General features: G+C 32.8%; 1 protein-coding gene across 3 annotated transcripts in view; it reads right to left on the reverse strand.

Annotated features, from left to right (window-relative positions):
* Window positions 1-5,999, reverse strand: part of PJA2 (praja ring finger 2, E3 ubiquitin protein ligase) — a 65,526-nt gene that overhangs the window by 52,538 nt on the left and 6,989 nt on the right. The window contains exon 1 of one of the 3 annotated variants that reach the window (XM_005866446.2): window positions 5,682-5,746. The exons of the other annotated variants lie outside the window; for them this stretch is intronic. The gene's annotated coding sequence lies outside the window, so the exon portion shown is untranslated. Of the gene's footprint in view, window positions 1-5,681; window positions 5,747-5,999 lie in introns of those variants that run through there. 3 annotated transcript variants of the gene reach the window in all.

Consider the following 5,999-nt stretch of genomic DNA (forward strand, 5'->3'; position numbering starts at 1 on the left):
GGAGCAGGCCTAAGCCAGCAGGTCATTATCTCCTGAGGGGTCCCAGACTGCGAGAGGGCACAGGCCGGGCTGAGGGACCCCCTCTCCCCCCCCAGTGCACAAATTTTTGTGTTCTGGGCCTCTAGTATATATATATCTTAGTATATATATACTATTCTCTCAGAATTATAGAAATTAATCCCAATTTTTTAAAATTGATTTCAGAGAGGAAGGGAGAGAAGAGAGAGAAACATCAATGTTGAGAGAGAATCACTGATGAGCTGCCTCTTACACACCCCTACTGGAGATCGAGCCTGCAACCCAGGCATGCACCCTGACTGGGAATGAAACTGTGACCTCCTGATTCATAGGTTGGCGCTCAACCACTAAACCATATTGGCTGGGCAGCCCAAATGTTTTTAAGTTCACATGATCTAAGATACTCTTTGATTAAAAGAAAAAAAAAGTTAGTTTACATTTTTTGGCTTAATAAAAGCAGGTATATCTTCAAAATTTGTCAATAAAAAAAATAAGTTAAGATGATGATTAGTTCTTTAATATCCAAACCAAGCATAATTATTAACAGCAAGTACATTAGTTAAACAAACAAAAGTTTATACTAAGTTAAACCAAATAATGGATATTCATTTATATCTAAAGCATTTCCAAGATAAATATTAAATGCTAAACATAAGATGATCTACTTATGGTTTTTAGATTTTTTTACAGAAAATATTTGGGTCTATGAATAAACATGTCTTGTACCAATATGAAACTTTTACTATGAGGAAGAATATACTTCTAGTAATTATAAAATGTATTTACAAATTTTCCACCCCGCAATTGCTCACTTATTTTCCACTAGCTTAGGGGTAAAAAATTCTAATTAATAAACTAAGTAATATGTAATTAAAACTACCAGAAATAATAAGGGTGAAAGAAAAATGAATGTATATGAAAAGCAGGAAAAGAAAATAAAATGTGCTTTTTTTGGATAAGGAAAATATGGACATGTTTTGTTATGTTTTGTAAAGGAAAAAAAGAAAATTTTGTCCTAAGATAAAACGACTGTTACTGGTAGGACAATAGCTGAATGGATAAAGAAACTTCTTTGTAGAAAATGAATATTGAGAAAGGAATTTTATGTATAGTAATGTTAAGACTAGAATCTATTTATTTAAATGTAAAGACAAGGGAGAGTTTTAAAATACAAAGTATCCTGGTGCAAAATTAGAATTTGGTTTCCTCTGGTTAAAGAAGAGGTTTTTTGTTTTGTTTTGTTTTGAAGTCTAGTAGTTTTTTTATGAAGTCTTTGGGGTTTTCTATGTACAATATCATGTCATCTGCGAATAATGAGTTTTACTTCTTCTTTTCCAATTTGGGTGTCTTTTATTTCTTCTTCTTGTCTGATCGCTATGGCTAGCACTTCCAGTACTATGTCAAACAGGAGTGGTGAAAGTGGGCATCCCTGTCTTATTCCTGTTCTTAGGGGAAATGGTTTTAGTTTTTGCCCACTGAGTATGATGTTGGCTGTGAGTTTGTCATATATGGCCTTTATCATGTTGAGATATGCTCCCTCTATCCCCACTTTGCCAAGAGGTTTTTATCAAAAATGAATGTTGGATTTTGTTGAATGCTTTTCCTGCATCTATTGATATGATCATGTGTTTTTAGATTATTGGCCTGCTCTTAATGAGAAATTAAAAACAAAAACAAAGGGTTGTGGTTTTATTTAACCTTTAATGTAATCTGCCTTGGAAACAAAGATTCTGTGTCTTATGAAAATATTTCCTGGCCTTCATAATATTTTTATCAAGTCTTTGATTACTGAGAAAAATCAGTCTTCTCTCTTAAAAGAAGAAAATTCTTTTATAACTATGTAACTTTCTGTATTTGTCTTTGAAGTCTTTTGTCACTTTGGTTGAATGGTAACTAAGTTGACTGAATAATTTCTGAATGTGAGTGTATGTAGATGTATGTGTGAACTCTTAGAAGATCTCTAACCATGGCCATTTTCAAGTATTTTCTCATTTACAGAGTGTTACTATTTCACTTTGATGCTTTTGGAAACTTTTCCTGCAAAAGTGCTCCATCTTCAAAGAAATTCATGGAAAAGAGCCTGACAAGTTACTCAAAAGTAAAGGTTTCCAATAACTTTAATATCGTAACACTGAATGGAGGGTAAGAATTTTTTAATGGAAAACTGATTGATTCATAAAGCTGCTAACCCACGATGAAGCAAAACAAGAACTACACAGCACTGAATAAGACAATAAAGATGATTATAATTTTTATTATCATTTCAAACATTGCTAGTTCTTTAATGTTTTGTTTCCAGATTTAAAGGACCCCCTTTTTGCCTCTCTTTTATACCATCTATAGAGCAATTTGATAAAGTGTACCTTTGTAGCAGAAGTTGAAAAATCTACCTTTTGCTCTCTACCTGATTCCTCCAGAATTCAGAAACTCTTAATAAATATTCCTATTTTTCCTGAATATATATGTATTTGCATAAATTCAATAAAAATCTGTTCTCTTTGTAACAGGACACAATTGAACAATTCCTTAGCTTGGCTTCCTAGCCCTAAGAAGCTTTTGAAAATCCAATCTGAGATTCTTTATGAAAAGTTCCAACAAAGCAGACTTAAAAGAGCCTATATGGTCAGTCACTATTCTTTCTGCACTTACTAGTACTGGTACATAAATAGCCAAGCCAAATTTATTTTCACTAGACAACATTGCACGCAAATTAATCTCACTATGGTTACCTTTTCTAGAAATGGAGATGATTATAAAGAGAAAAAATGTATTTCAGCAGTACACCTTCATGAATATCAGATTCTAGTGCTATTGTCTTTGAAGTTGTTTTCTACCTATAAACTGGATTCTGAATTCTTCCAGTTTCCTCCAATATTTGGCTAGAATTTTCACTCACTATGTATGATGTTAGCTGTAGATTTTTTGTTGATACTCTTTTAAAAATTAAGGATGTTTCTTTCTATTCCTATTTTGATGAGGATTTTTAACACAAACAGATGTTGAATTTTGTCAAATGATTTCTCTGTATCTACAGAGATGATCCTATGGTTCTTCTACATTATTCTGTTAAAGTAGTAGATCAGATTGATTTTAAAAATATTAAATCAACCATGCATTCCTGGGACAAATCTATAATATATTATCCGTTTCTACATATCACTGAATTACTTCTATATGTATGTTCATGAAAAATATTAGCCTATAATTTTTTTGTGTGTGTGTGTCATATTCTTGTCAGGTTTTCCTATCAGGATTATGTTAAAATCATAAAATATTCTGGAAAACATTCTCCTTTTTTTAATTCTCAAAAGAGTCTGTATAAAACTGATATTATACCTTACTAAATGTTTTGAAGATTTACCAGTGAGTCATCTGGGTCTGGGGTTTTCTCTGTGGAAAAGTTTTTTAATAAATTCAAATTATTTAATAGACATTGGACAACTCAGATTTTGCATTTCTTCACATATCTGTTTTGATAATTTTTTGAATGATTATGATCTTTCCCTGGAGTTATTAAATGTATTAATATAAAGTTGTTCATAATTTTCCTTTGTTAACAATTTAATATCTATAGACTCTGTAGTGATGCCTCCCTTCTTATTCCTGGTATCGGTAATTTGTGTTTTCTCCCATTGTTTTGTTTATCAGTTCATTACACATTTATTATTTTTAAAAAGTTTTCTAAAACTGTTGACATTTTCTATTTCATTGGTTTCTACTTTGACATTTACTATTTCTTTCTTTCTACTTTCTTTGAGTTTGATTTCTCCTTTAAGTTGCAAGTTCATATTAATGACTTTTAACCTTTTGTCTTTACATGCATATAAAACTATAAAGTTCTCTCAAAGCACTGCTTCAGTTGCATTCCACAGGTTGTTTATTTTACTGTTTTTAAATAAGAATGTTCTCTAATTTCCATTATGACTTTGTTTTTGATTCATGGACAATTTAGAAATGTCTTGCTTAATTTCTAACATTTGGAAGCTTTCTAGTTATTTTTCTGTAACTGAGCTGTAATTAATTCCACAGTGGTAAAAAAGAAAAAATGCACTGTATAATTTCAATCCTTTGAAGTCTGATACTTCTTTAAGAACCAGAATATTTTGGCAAGTGTTCCACGTGCACTTAAAAATATGTAGTCTTCAGTTGTCAGATACAATGTTTTATAAATGTCAATTACGCCAAGTTAAGGAATCATGTCATTCAAATTTTCTATTCTCTTACTAGTATTTTAATATAATTGTTATATCAGTTACTTTAAATGTATATTTAAAATCTCTAGCTATAAATGCATATCTATATTTCCTGTTATATTAACTTCTATATTCAGAAGTTGTATTACTAGATGAATACATGCTTTTTTTTAAAATATATTTTATTTATTTTTTACAGAGAGGAAGGGAGAGAGATAGAGAGTTAGAAACATTGATGAGAGAGAAACATCGATCAGCTGCCTCCTGCACATCTCCCACTGGGGATGTGCCCGCAACCCAGGTACATGCCCTTGACCGGAATCGAACCTGGGACCCTTCAGTCCTTAGGCCGATGCTCTATCCACTGAGCCAAACCGGTTTCGGCTGAATACATGCTTTAAGGTTTTTATATCTGGGTAAACTGACCCACTTATTGTATTTTCCTCTTCATCACTTACAATACTTCTTTTGCCTTAAGTCTATTTTGTACAATGTTAATAGAGCTTTCTTTTGGTGAGTGTTTGCAGACAATACTTATTACATCTTTTTACTTTCATCCTATCTGAGCCTTTAAAGTATTTTTTCTATAAACAGATTATATATTTGGATTTCACTTATTTATAAAGCCTAAAAATATTTGTATTTTCACTGAAGCATTTATTTAAACTTAACATAATTGCCAATATAGACGAGTTTAAGTATCATCTTGCTATTATTCTCATTTTCCTTATTCATTATTTGTTCCTTTCTTGACTTCTTTGGTATGATTCCATTTTATTTCATCTACTAGCTTATTTAATATACCTTTTAGTGCCATTCTTTTTTCTTTTTAACATATTTTTATTGATTTCAGAGAGGAAGGGAGAGGGAGAGATAGAAACATCAAGGATGAAAGAGAGTCATTGATGGGCTGCCTCCAGCACGCCTCCCACTGGGGATCGAGCCTGAAAACCGAGTATGTGCTGCCCTGACCGAGCGGGAACTGACCCATGACCATAGGTCGGTGCTCAACTCCACTAAGCCACAATGGCTGGGCTAGTGTCATTCTTTTAATAGTTCCCCTAGAAATTAAAAAATGCATCCTTCCTGAATGCTGGATGTGATTTTCTAGAGCAGGGGTTCTCAACCTTGGCTGCACATTAGAATCACCTGGTAATCTTTTTAAAATCCTGATTTCTGGGCCTCATCCTCCGGAAATTCTGTTTCTTTGTTACTAATGTTGTGGCCCCACCCCATAACAAAGAAACAGAATTTCCGGAGGATGAGGCCCAGAAATCAGGATTTTAAAAAGATTACCAGGTGATTCTAATGTGCAGCCAAGGTTGAATTGAGAATCACTGTTCTAGAGGCTCTGGATAATTTACTTCCCTCTAAAGAGTGTCTAATTTTCCTTTTATCAGGCAATTATATTGCAGATAAAGATAAAGTGTGGGTTAGATAAAGAGTATAGAATCTTTTTTGTAGACTTACATCGTTGGAAACGCCTCATAGAATAAATACGTTGTTTCCTTTATTCGCAGAACTGTGTGTTAGATCTGTGGGAAGGAATTACAAGACAGCTGCAAAAACAAAAAAAAAAAAAAACCAAAAAAAAAAAGAGTATAGAATCTCTGAGAATTACAGATATATAAAGTTGGCAGTCACTCACAGGCTCTTATCCACAGATCCCTACTGGGTGCTAAAAAGATTGGAAACAAGCTGGGAGACTAAAGAAGCTATTTTTCAGTGGTGGAAGAAAGGAAGTGACTGCCAATGTGGGAAAAGAATGAAACCCTACCTAAATTCTAA

The sequence above is a fragment of the Myotis brandtii genome, unplaced genomic scaffold, assembly GCF_000412655.1.
Source record: "Myotis brandtii unplaced genomic scaffold, ASM41265v1 scaffold230, whole genome shotgun sequence".
NCBI classification, from domain to species: Eukaryota; Metazoa; Chordata; class Mammalia; order Chiroptera; family Vespertilionidae; genus Myotis; species Myotis brandtii.